Below are 14,666 nucleotides of genomic sequence, written 5' to 3' on the forward strand. Positions count from 1 at the left end.
ATGAGGTCACAGATCTGGGTAAATACATGGTCACATAGAGTACTGGGGATTTGAGATTTTGTTCAGTTTGTGATATGAAACCCTTGCACCACTGTTTGTGTTCTGAGCAGGAGAATGGCATAATCTATTTGTATTTTAAATATGTCACTCTAATTTTTGCTTGGAAAACAGATTGTGGACAGAGTGGGAAACATGGGGGCCAAAGAGTAATCTATTGCACTATATACTAGGCAAGATGTGATAACTTGGGTTGGAATCATAACTGAGGCAGGAGGCAGTGGGTAGCAGACCTGAAGTAAACATGGGGAAATTAATACTGGTAGGATTTTCACATTGATTGAAAGGCAGTATAAATAGAAAGAGAGGAATCAAGCTTGACTCTGGGTGTTAAGCCTAATGAAATAGATAAAAAAAGAAGTTTTTGCTAAAAAATAAGAGAATGGTAATCCAAAAAGGATCAATTTACCATTGAAAGCAATTTGGTCAACATTAGCCAGTAGTCACATTGTTTGGGACATATTTAGTCAGTACATTTTGGGGATCACCTAAAGTTTTAGATCAAGTATTATGTTGGCCAGTTGACAGAGAAATAAAGCATTGTTAAGCTCAATTCACCCATAATTCATATGTTAGTCTTAGACTGTTATATCTTTCTAAAGATTGAGATCCCTAGCTCTGGTTTACATAAAAGATAGAAATGAAAACAGTGTAACTTTAATCTTCTAACATAACTTCCTTAAAATGTCTTAGCTGACCACTTATTCTCTGGATTTTTTTCCTGATAGGGCACAGAGAGTTATTTGACTTGGAATAGAAATTCACCCTAAATATATTTATGAATTTTTTATACTTTATTGATAAAAGTTATTGATTTGTATACCCTAGTGCCTCACCCCCAACTGAGGAGAAAATTAAAAAATAATAAAAAAGAAAGTTGCCTCTCATCTGTTTCATCTCTGTCTATGCTTTTTGTGGTAGGGAGACAACCCTGTATACAATACTCCATGTTGATTGACAGGCAGGTGATACAGAATACAGAGAACAACGGTAATCTGAAACTATGTACACCCAATAGCAACATAAAATTGCATCACTGAAAAAAAATTTCCACAGAATGTATTTCTATCTCCTCTTGAAGAAAAGTGAAGCATGAATGAAGGAAATATACTGCTAGAAACGTATGTTCAGCAGAGAAGATGCAAACTTGTGACCCCTTCGTTAAATCCAATATACGGATATATTCTTTTAGCCCTCCAGATGTTTCCTAACATGATTTTCTGAATTGGTTTCCAAGATTTGAATATTTAAAGAACTCAAATCTTTCTCTTGAAATTAAAAAATCTGGCTACACTGAAGATTAAATCTGTATTCCTGTAAGACAACTGGATGGATCTGATTAAATGCCATGCCTATAAACTTAGCAATTTGCCACATTCCCAGATACTCACTATCTTCTCCTTGATTGTTTAGATATCAAGTGTCAATTGTAAATTATCCAAATCAGGGCTTATCCAGTCATCTGTTTTCTCTTGGCTACTACTCTTCGGTCCCAAAACCTGACCTCCACAAATCAATATCAATTAGAGCTAATTTCTAAAGTATAAATGAGATTATAACAGCTCTCCTGCTTAAATGTCCCAAAAGACTTCACATTGTCCTTAGAATAAAATCCATACTAACTTAAAGCTCTGTTTGAATTTGAGAGCCAGGAATGTTAAATCAACAAATGTAGTTCATATAAAAGTTTTGTTCATTTTCAGCAAATTTTTAGTAACCTAGAATAGCTACTGTGTAATTTACTACTTGATATAAAAATTTTAGAAACTCCCATGCAATGGCAATGTAATGTTATTCTTTTCTTTGGTATATTTTAAACAAATTCAGTGATCTTCTTTTATTGGTACAGGAAGGGGAATTTTCATTTTATTTTAAATAATATAATCTAGAATATAACAATATAGTATTTGAAAATTTTGGGGTGTTATTAAAAAAGCTATTTAGTTTTAATAAAAAATGTTCTTCATATGGGAGGTAGAGAATTCTTGGGATGGAAATTAATCATCTCCCCATACTTGTTTTTAAAATAGTATGAAAGCAGTGCATGGCATTTCAAATGTTGGCTGAAATTTTAACCATGTGACTTTCACTAAGGACAATTAAATTGAGTGGATAGTTCCCAAAATAATTCCCTGGAAAATTTCTAGACTGACCTTGTAAGGGCGCCAGAAAAGGCCAAAAGTTGAGGGCCTGATAAGATTTTTCTTTTCTTCATCTTTTTGTCAAAGTAAGAGCTCTCTGGTAAAAAGGGAAGCTTTGACTTTCAAGGGTAGGAGGTAATTACTTGGTAGCCTCATTATTAGATATTTTCTCCCCATCCATGTACTTTCCATATACCTATACAAATCTAAAAAAATAAAGTCCCCTTGAGTAGGTACATTGAAGAAAGGATAAAAAAAAAACAGTAACCAAAGCAACAGAGTCTGTTATTTAATGCATCTCAGTGACTCTGCCCTTTTTGTGTAAAACACTTCATACTTATGTCCTGCTTTTAGAATCTCTTATCCCGACATTTTGCTTACTAGTCTCAACATTATAACAATAGTCATTACAGATTTTATGTTTTTCTGATATATAATCACTCAGTGGCAACAAATTTTATCTTTGAAGTGAAAACAAGTAATTGCCACTAAAATAGAATTATGATCAAGTGAAAAGTTGCATTTTGTGAACTACTCAGTTAAGATATAGTACTACTCAATCTTTATCAAATGATGATTTTCAAAGATGCTTTAGAATAATAATCAAGCAGCCAAAATAAAGCGGATTTTCTGAGAATTATTTTATCCATTTGTATTATTTTCAAAAAAGCCAGTTGAATGCATTTATCTGAAATTTATCTGAAAAGAAATATACATACACACACACGTATGTATATATGTGTGTGTGTATACTTTGAATACTATGCTCCAAAGCAAAGTACTTCTAATGGTATAGTCACATAATAAATGTTTTTCCAATAATAAATGTCCTTGGCTGCTATGTATCTACAATCAAGGGCAGAATGCCTAAAATTCTTCTTCACATAACATTTATTGATAGAAATCTCTGTCTTGTACTCCTCATTTTTATGCATCCCAATGAGATTCTGTTATATCATTTTGCAATATCAAGGGTAAATTTAAGTGTAAGACTCATGGATTTTTTTGTAACCTTGTGTGTGTATGCTTGTGTGTGTGTGTGTGTGTGTGTGTGTGTGTGTATATATATATATATATATATATATATATACACACATACAATCTTTATGACATATATTGGATATATATTTTAGATCTTCGTAATATTTATCTAGAATTTAAGTAGCATATATATGTCTCATAAATAATGTATATTTGTACATATTAAATGGCATATGTATGAAACTTTTATATGCATACAAATAATATGAATTTTTATTTATGCCTCCTGAATAATTAGGGCAAAATTCTAGAGAAATTACCAGGTAAGGTTCCTGTGAGGCCAGGTCCTCTGTAGATGATACTGCACTTGTGCCAGGAATTCTACTTTGTAGTTCGACTTCAAAACTCTGCAACACGAAGGGAGCCTCTTGCAATAGTAAAGCAAACTATGGATGTTAAAGAATCTAGAACCTTCTCACTGCTCTGTGATTAATATGCTGTGTGCCTGGCAATAAATCCCTTAACACCTTTAGTCCTCTCTGCTTATGTCAGGTTGAGAATGGGAGGTTTGGGCGTGAAGATGATCTCTACATTAAAATGTTATTATCTCTGATCAGATTATAGCAAAATTCTCCCTAGTTCTCAATTTGAAGCACTTGTAATCCTAAATTCCAAGATACTTGATAATAGTTTACCTATTGTGCAATTTCTCTCTCAATTAGCATGTAGTTTTAGGACATCTTAAAGTCCATAGCCTTTTTCAGTAATCCATGGATGGGCAATAAGGTATCTGTAAATTACCTGACATTGCCTTTCAAATATCTTGTATATGTGCTTCATTTTCTTGGAAAAGGATTCAGAGATTTCTTCAGATCTTCACTGATGCATGCAGGCACACAGATTTATAGTTTAGGTATTTAAACAGCCTGAACAGTATTTTGATGCTAGTGGTTCTGATGATAATCAACATCATGGTAACATACACAGAACACTTTAAAATATTAAACCTACTGTTCATTGTCCACGGTTCCAAATCACTTTGCTAATATGAGGACATATTACTTTAAGACTTTTATTGAAATTCTGCACAGTAATGCTTATTATTTCAACCAGTAGTTAGTAAGCATCTTATATGTATTAAACATTCTTCTAAACTACAGGGAATCAGCTTGAGAAAAAGACCAGTGTAAAAGCTGGCAAATGGTGAATGAGGGCTCTGTTCGTAAATTTTGAGATGTAAACTCCCCCCCAACACACACACACATACACACACACACAAACACACACACGGATCTAATCATGTAGCATATTGTGATTTGCTTGGATTTATTTATTATTCCATTGATGGGGAAAAGCCATGGGAGGGGTTTCAGAAAGGCAGTTACTAGAACTGACTATTGCTTTTAAAGAGATCACTCTGCCTATTATGGAGAAAAGATTTTATATGTATAAGTGAGAAGCAAAGAAAATATTTAGGAAGCAAACATAATTGATAAATACTGTGGCTTACTCTACATGGCTAGGATAAGATGGCATGATAGTATATGGATGTATCATACCTATTTTTGAAGTAAACAGAAATTGCTGATTGCTTAAAGACTTGAGCTTAACTGGAATTAAATAGATTTAACAGCATTTTTAATTAGTTTATGTGAAAATCCGTGCAGATCACATATGTTAGTCATGAAATTAGAAAAGGAGACTTTCAGCAATTTCTGCTAAGGTAGTGTAAACTGAAAGTAGATTTGTTTTGTTTAACTTGCCAGTTTAATGAGCTGCTTTTACCATAAATGCATAACAGACAAACTTGTATTATGTAGGCTTGAGTTTTTGTACCTCAGGAAATACAATGAGTTTTTCACTTTAAGTAAAACAACAGACAGTGTTTTCTGTCAAAGATAAAATTGAAGCTTTCAAACTAAATTGGAAATTTGGAAAATTTATATCTACTATCATCATCTTGACAGCTTCCCAATATCTGAAGGCTTTTTATTGAGATAATTGGTGAAATTAACAAATGTGTTTTTAAAACTATTTGATGAAATACATCAACATTTAGAAGATCTACATTACTAAGTGAATGGAAAGACACAAAATTATTATTGCATGATGCTACAAAATCATATATGAATAAAAGATTTTTCCCAAAATCATTATAGAAGAATGGTTTTAGTGTAACAAAGTACAAAGTACTGATGTTGACTTAAATACCATATTGCAATAAACCATTAGGAAACTACTATTGAGTTTTAATAGAATATAAAAGAATAGACTCATGTTTCAACAAAATTTATGAACATATTGCTCCTTTTTCCACTCTCATTATCTTTGTGAAGCTGGATATTCTTAATGCTTTTCAACTCATACAACTTACCTATAAAGATTGAATGCAGAGGCAGATATGAAAATGAAGATTCTTATATCTATTTTGTGTATGTTGTATGTTAAAGAGGGTCACAAAATGAAAACAATGACCCTTTTCTAATTTTGTTTTGTTTTTGACAAATATTTTTCATAATAATATGGTATCAGCTTATGGTAACATGTGGGAATCTATTGTTTTTACTTTAAATTACTAATAGATATGTAAATATCTATTAAATTTGCACATTTAATAGATATTTACATATTTATAATATGTAAATTTTTATAATATATAAATATATATAAATATATATATAAATATATTTTATAATTATAATATGTAAATTTTTATAATATTTATAATATGTAAATTTTTAATAGATATTTACATATTTAATAGATATTTACATAGGACTTGTCTATAACTGTAACCCTAAAAAAATGTTTAGGAATATTCAGTATTTTTAAGAGAATAATGGAATACTGAGAACAAAATGTTTGAAGACTGACACATTAATTAACATATGTTAAATACCTTCTATTTATCAGTCTGAATACTAGAATTATGGAGATAAATATATTATGACGTATGTCTCCATTTTTTCCTAATTAAGCAGAATGGAGAGATGTAATCACAGGAATTCAGCTCAATGTGTTAAAAGAAGCTTCTCAATCTTAGTTTTCATTCAACAAATAATTTATAGAACATCTGCTAAGCATCAGAAATATCTAAAACTATAGCAAAACAGTACCAATTCTAGTTACTGTTTTTATTATTACTCACCAGTGATGCCTATATTTTTTGCCACAGATTTTTATGTAACCGTAATAATTGAAAATCCAAAATAGAAAATAATCAGAAATATTAAATAATTTGATTTTATAGCAATTTGACTTCTGATATATATATTTATTTATGTTTTTACCCCATTATTGTGATATTATTATTATTTTTTGTTGGTGTAGAACAATTTTATTTCTCAATATTAAAATTAGTCCATCCTTTAAGAAAGTTTACATATGTTCAGGGTTTTTTTAATAGAAGCTCATTACAATCACCATAATCCTTACTAATTGCAAAATTTTTTAAGAGAGATTTCTCCAGGAATATTTAGAAATCATTTCATGTAATCAACAAATAATGTTTTTACCTCTGTCATTTTAAGTTCCATTTTCCAGATGAGGAAACTGTTAAGAGTTTAGAGATATCAAGTGTCTTCCCCAAGGTTGCAAATCACGTAAATTGGCTGTGGCTGATTCTAAAGTGTGATATTATTTTTAACAAGCATTTCCAGTAAAGTCTCATTTAATGGGAAGACTAAATTTTTTTCTATTTTACTTATTTTTATTAGTACATATTGATTATATAGAATAGCATGTTCAAAGAGGCATATTTGAACATGCATATAACATTTTGAACAGTTTTATCCCCTATTACTTACCTTTACCCTCCTCTCACCCTCTCTTTTATCCCCTCCATCGTTACTGATAATTTTCTTTCTTTTGGTCTGGGTTCCACATATGAGAGAAAACACGAAAACATGTGATACTTGTCTTTCTGAGTCTGGTCTATTTCATTTAACCTGATGATCTCTAGTTTTATCCCATTTTCCCACAAATTATATGTGTTTTTTCTTAATTATGATTAAGTAATATTCTATAATATTATATGAGATATATATATAATATATACATACACATTTTTTATTAATTCATCTATGGATGGACACCTAAAATAATTCCATAACTTGGCTATTGTGAACTGTGCTATGATAAACATGAGTATGCTGGCATCTCTGTAGCATGCTGACTTTATTCTGTTCCATATATATTAAGAAGTAATATAGCTGGATCATAAGGTAGTTCTACTTTTGATTTTTTAAGGAGTTGTTACATTTATTTCCATAGTCTCTGTTCTGATTTATACCAACAGTGTTTAAAAGTTTCTTCACCCCCCACATCCTTAACAGTGTTCATTGTTTGTTGTATTCTAGATAATTGCCAGTCTGACTGTGGAGAGATGGAATCTCAAAGTTAAGTTTTGAGTTGATTTCCCTGATGGCTAAAAATGTTAAACATTTTTCATATAATTATTGGCTGTTTCAACTTCTTTTTAGAAGTTTGTTCAGTTTTTTTTTTGCCCATTTTTGCATTGTGTTATTTGTTTGGGGGTTTTGTTTGTTTGTTTGATTTTGAGTTCTTTTTATGTGCTTGTTAATTAATAATCCTTTGTTGGAAGAGTAGCTGGCAAAGATTTTCTTCTATTATGTCACAATTTCTTCACTTCGTCATTTCCTTTGCAATGCAGAAGCTTTTTAATTTGGTGTCATCCCATTTGATTCTTCCTAAGCTATAGGAGTCCTACTGAGGTATTCATTTTCTGTGCCTATATCTTAATTGCCTCCCCTAATTTTTCTTCAAGCAATTTCAAAGTTTCAGATCTCATATTTAGGTCTTTGATCAATTTTTAATTGAATTTTTTACAGAATAAAAGTTAGGTATTCAGTTTCAATCTGTACATATGTAGATATCCAGTCTTTTACAAGAAAAATCTGTTAAAGATCTTGTTTTGTCTCCACCTTTTGGCACCTTTTTCAATTTGAAATTGTTTATTATGATATCTCCAACAGTGATCTTTTGCTCAGAATTTCCTTGACTATTCTGGGTCTGTTGTTTATCCATATGAATTTTAGGATTATTATTTTTTTCATTCTGTGAAAAATATCATTGGTATTTTGAGGTGGTTACATTTAATCTGTGGTGGGCTTTCTGAAATATGGATATTTTAACAATATTAATTCTGTTTCTCCATTAGCAAGGGAGGTTTTTCCAACCTCTGGTGTCTTCTTCAATTTATTTCTTTAGTGTTCTACTGAAGATTGTAGAGGTCTTTCATCTCCTTGGTTAGGGCTATTCCTTGTATTCTATTTGCCTATCCTAATTTGAATATACTAACGGGGTGAATGGAATTGTTGTGCTGTTTTCTTTGTTAGTAAATTCGTTATTGGTGTATAGAAAAACTATTGATTTTTGTATGTTGATTTTGCATCTTGCTACTTTGCTGAATTTAAGAGATCTAAAACTATTCTGGTAGAGTTTTTTATCTTCCAAGTATAGGATCATATCATTTATAAACTGATAATTTTATTTATTCCTTTCCTACTTGGATGCCTTTTATTTTCCTCTTGTATAATTGCTCTGAGTAAAACTCCAAGTGTAATATTGAATAGGAGAGATGATAGTGAACATCCTAATCTTGTTCCTGATGTTAAAAGAAATGCTCTGACTTTTCCCATTTACTATGGTGCTGGTTTGGGGTTTGTCAAATATAACCTTTACTAGGTTGAGGGAAGACCCTTATATAACTAGTTTCTTCAAGGCTTTTATCACAAAGTGGTATTGAATTTTTTTGGAGGCTTTTTATGCATCTACCGAGATGACGCATAAAAAATCATTATCTTATATTCTATTTTGTTGTATATTATATTTAATGACTGTGAATGTTAAACCATTCTTGCATTCCTGGAATAAAACCAGGTTTATTTTTTTTTAAGTTTTGTTAAATTCAATTTGAAAATATTTTACTAAAAATATTTTTAGTATTTTAGTAAAGATTTTTGCATTTATGTTACAAAGGATGTTAGTGTATGATTTTCTTTTTTTGTTATGTCCTATGTAATTTCATTATCAGGGTGATACTGACTTCATAGAATGAGTTTAAAAGTATTCCTTTTCTTTCTATTGTATGCAATAGTTTTAGGAATGTAAGTGTTCTTCTTTAAAGGTTTATGTTCTAGTTTGGATATGAAGTGTCACCTCAAAATCTCTCATGTTAATTTGGGAGGTAAAATGATTAGATAATGAGTGTTAAGTGGCCTATCCTAATTTGAATATATTAACTGGGTGATAACTATAGGAAGGTGGGGTAGGGCTGGAGGAATTTAGGTAACTGGGGAGTACCCTTGGAGATGGTATCTTGTCCCCCTGGATTCTCCCTTTCTCTGCTTCCCACATGTATTGAACTTACCACCTATCCTAACTCATGATGGTATTTTGGCTAAGTCCAGAGCAATGTAGCCAGCCGACCATGAACTGAGACCTTTGAAACTGAGCCTAAAATAAAAATTGTCTCCTCTAAGTTGTTCTTGTTAGATATTTTGAACATAACAACAGAGACCTAACACAGAAATGGGTACCAATATGGGGTCATCACTGTGCTAACATGACCATGAGGTGTGGAAGCCTTGGGGATTGATTTGTGGGAGGAGTTTTGTAAAAGTTTAGAGAGGTAGGATAGAGAAGACTTAGAATGTTATAAACAACTTAATGGAGAAGTCTATGGGGAATTTGGAAGATCAGAATTCTAATAAGAATGTGGACACTAAATACTATACTAATGAGTTTTCAGAGGGGAATGAAAACTTCATTGGGAATGGGAGTAGAAGCCATTTCTGTTAAATTCTGGTAGAAAAACTTGTTTACATTTTCCTCATGTCCTGAGACTTTGTGTAAGGTTATGAACTAATTAATCTGACAGAAAAAAAAATTTCAAGACAGCACATTATTTAAGCAGTGGCATGGATATTACTAGAAGCTTTTAGTGAGGTTTACTCTGAGAATCAGGAGCAGATAGCAAAGCAGAAGGATTTTTAAAATTTGCAATTGTCCAGAAAAGTGCATGTAAAACTTATGTCAAAGAGGGTATGGGTGTTGAAGAGATTACTGCCACTAAAGAGAAGTTAATTACTTTTCAGAGGAACAATAGGAAAGATTCATCAGGAAGTTCAGGATTCCTCAAGAGTACACCCATATAGGCTTAGGATTATACAAACAAAACTCCTTGGAGAAGAAACAATGAAAGCAGGATGCTTGTATAAGTGTACCTAAGAAATTGTTTCCCCAGGGTTTGGATCACCTTGCTCATCTGTCCAGGCAATCAGAAGCCACTGTGGTTACTGTTCAAGGAGAATGACCACTACTTGAGTTGGTGGCAGATATTGGCATCATCCAATGCTGTTTCTGCAGGAATGCAGGATGCTGGAGTTAAAGAGTCAGGCTAAAAGAGAGGCTGTGAGCTCTGCAATCAGCACAGCCACAGAGGTGGGGTTGCTTAAGCCCTTTTGAGCTCACATTTTGCCAAGATGTACCCTGAGTACTGAATGTAGAGTTACAGGACCTACTATTTTCCAGGCTGCGGTAGGTCTTATTTTGATCTCATTCCTTCCTTTTGGAATGGGAATGTTTACTCTGTGTCATTTTATATTGGATATATGTAACTTGCTTTGGAACATTACAGGGACTTACAGCCACGAGTTTACTGTAGTTTCAGATAACACTTTGGTCTTGGGCTTTGGAGCATTGCTAGAACTGTATATTCATTTTGAGATAGCCATGAGCTTTGCAGGGATAGGGCAGAATGTTGTAATTTGAATGAAGTATTCCCCAAAAGCTCCTGTTTTAATGTAGGATGAAAAATAGGTCATGAGAACATAACCAAACTGGTCCACCTAATTTGAATGGATTAGCTGGGTGGTAACTATAGGCAGGTAGGACATGGCTGGAAGAAATTAAGACACTGAGAGTATACCTTTGGTAATTGAATTTTGTCCCTCTGACTCCTTTACCTCCTTCTTTCTCTGTGTCCTCCATGTAGTGAACTGACCAGTTATCCTCCATCATGATTTTTTGCATTACCTTGGCCCCAGAGCAGTGGAACCAGCTGATCAGGGAGTGAGTACCTCTGAAGCTCTTAAGTCCAAAATAAACTTTTCCTACTCTAAATTGTTCTTGTCAGATATTTTGGTCACAGCAACAAACAAGAACAAGAACAAACACAGTGTGGTAAAAGTCAGCCATAAATCTGTCCAGTTCCAGTCCTGGAATTTTTAGTTTTGTGGGAGACTTTTTATTACTGCTTTGATCTTATTGCTTGTTATTGGTCTATTTATGCTTCTATGTCCTCTAGGTGTGATTCTGAGAGGTTGTATTTGTCTTAAAATTTATGAATCTCTTTGATTCATTGATCTTTGTATTTTATTTTAGTCTCCATTTTATTATCTTAGCTCTAATATGTATTTTTTCTTCTTCTTTTGAATTTTGTTTGTTCTTGTTTTTCTCAGACCTTGTATGTGTCATTAGGGTATTTATTTTATATTTTTTTCTAATTTTTTAGTGCAGACATTCGTAGTAGCAAATTTACCTCTTAGAACCACTTTCTCTTGTTGAGAGCCATCCATGGGCTGTGTGAGGACTGTATTGTGCATCGCAGCCTAGTGAATAGGATAATTTGGTGTCTGGGAACTTTCAGTGGACATTTCCTCTGGTTGACAGCCCAAACACATTGTGAGCCCTAGTCAAGCTCTGCCAAAGGTTCCACACTGTACCGAAGATGGGGTGACCTGCTATAGCCGCACAGCCCCTCTGAGATGGGTATGACCTGTCAAGATGCCAATCAACCTGCTGACTGCAAGACATCAGGAAGCAAGACTCCACTTATGGGGAGGGCAATGACCAGTGTCTCACTGGGAGGTTCTTCTTCTGCCCAGAGAAGTCTAAGCCAACCTAAATCTTCGTATCTCAAATAATTAACAAATAATGAAACACAGACACTCCGACATATATTTATAGACAGCGAAGTGCCTGATAGATCTTGTCCACATGGGTTCTTGAACTACTCAAAGAGAAAATGGCTCCAGTGGTTTATTTAAGGGGTTACATCAAAGGCAAGATAAGGTTTCAAGGGCAGAGTCTTGCATCCTGATGTCTTGCAGTCAGCAGGTTGATCGACATCTCAGCAAGTCATATCCATCTCAGGTGCTGTGTGGGCCATGGCAGAGTGGGAAAGAGATTTGCACTGTCCTGGGGCAATTGACCAGAGGAAGTGTCCACTGGCCATTCCCAGACACCAGTAGTCTCTATCCATGAGGCTTCCATGTGCAGTGACCCACATGCAACCCATGAACAGCTATGACATCCACCTTTGAAACCTTACCCCTGCCTTTGATGAATCCCCTCATATAAACCACGGGAGCCATTTTCTAGTTGTCTAGCTCCAGCTCCTATGTGGGCTGGACCTCTTAGGGCTCCAACTTTTTTTTTTTTCCAAGTCTAGTTTGGCACCTAGTTACCTATCCAATCTTTATTTTCTTTCTTTTTTTATTTAATTTTTCTTTTTTTTTAAATTTGTTTTAATTAGTTACACAGGATAGTACAATGATCTTGACATATTATACATTTGAATCAGATGGGGTATAATTTCTCATTTTTCTGAGTGCACAGGTTTTTTTTTACATATATATGTAAAATATATATAATATGTTGTGGATGGACGCAATACCTTTATTTACTTTTTTTTTAATGTGGTGCTGAGGATCGAACCCAGTGTCTCACATGTGCTAGGCAAGCCCCGTACCACTGGGGCTCCAACTTTTTGAAACTATCTTCCTGACTTTGTCTTTTGTTCTTCACTAATTATTCTAGATTTTAATTTCTCTGGAGGCTTATCTTTCCATGCAGGCAAGATTTCCCTGGCTAGGTGCTAGTCACTCTGCGATATACTCTTTATCACACAGATTCTGGTATATTGTATTTACATTTTTTCTTTGATTCTAGAAATTCTTAAAACTTCCCTCTATGTCTCCATAATTCATTGTTCATTCAAAAGTGTATATAGTTCAATCTCTGTGTTTTTAATAGTCGGTTACTAATTTTAGTACATTATAATCTGATAAAATGTGAAAAATTATTTCAATTTTTTGTATTTGCTAAAACTTGCTTTAAGGCTTAAAATCTGATGTATTTTGGAGAAAGTTCCATGAGTTGCTGGAAAAAAAGATGCACAGTCTACTGCTGTTAGATGGAATATTCTATAGATTTCTGTAAGTCCATTTGATCTGTTGTGTGGTTTAATACTATTGTTTCATTTTTTGCGGGGGGCGGGGTGTCTGGCTTACCTTACCTACCTATTAGTGAGAGTGGGGTATTGAGGTCACCCGCTATTGTTGTATTGGGCCCATCTGTCCCTTTATGTCAAGTAGTGTATATGAAACAAGGTGCACCAATGATCAGGGAATATGTATTTATAATCATTGTATATTTTGGTGCATTGTTTTGTTTACTAATATGTACTGACCTGCTTTGTCTATTCTAATTTTAATTAGAAATCTTCTTTGTTGATATGAGTTTAGATACTTCTGCCAGCTTTTGAATTACATTTGTATGGAATACCATTTTCTATCCTTTTACTTTGAGTTTGTGTATATCTTTGCTTGTGAGATATATTTCTTGCAGGCATTAAAGAGGTGAGTCAATACAATCTATCTGTGTCTTTTAATTGAAAAATTTAGGCCTTTATATTTGGGGTTATTTTTGAAAAGTATGTACTAATTCCTGTCACTTTGTCTTTTTTTCAATGTTTGAGTCATTCTTGATTCTCATTTGTGAATCTACCCTTTGTTCAATCTTTCTCATGGTTTCCTGTTGTATTTAACTTTTCTCCCTTTATTTTCTAGCATTCTTTTAAGTATCTTCTGCATCTGCAATACTGGCTTAATTAATACTTAAATTCCTTTATGTTTTTCTGGAAGCGCTTTATTTTAACAATATCACCCTAGAAGGATTGTTAAGAGACTACTATGAGAAAGAACGGATATTGCATGTAGAACAATGTCTGGTATATAAAAGATATTCAACTTGAGTTACTAGATGTGTGTGTATGTGTGTGTGTGGTCAAGCATACATATCACACACACACATAAACATCATAAACATCTGTCATAGTATATAACAATAATATGAACATCTACAAAGATGATAACTTTGTGGCTAAAATATTTATTTCATTTTTTTTTTCTAAAATCAAATTAATCTGCAAAATTTGTCTATTCTAATTTTTCACTTTGTACAGATTTGATGGTATTAATTTTATCTTCTTTAAGACATAGGGAAACAACAAAAAGGAAATATTCCTTTAAAAATAGACTGTGGGGTTACTTAGCTTTCATAGGGCGCCAAGGAAGTCGTTTCACAGTGTTCAGCCACGCAGACACTGAGAGGTGGCTACAGCCATGGTGTTTGGAGACATGGCAACTGCTTAATATGGTGGCAGATCTTGGCATTAACCAC

Source organism: Marmota marmota, unplaced genomic scaffold (genome assembly GCF_001458135.2).
Source record: "Marmota marmota marmota unplaced genomic scaffold, marMar, whole genome shotgun sequence".
NCBI classification, from domain to species: Eukaryota; Metazoa; Chordata; class Mammalia; order Rodentia; family Sciuridae; genus Marmota; species Marmota marmota.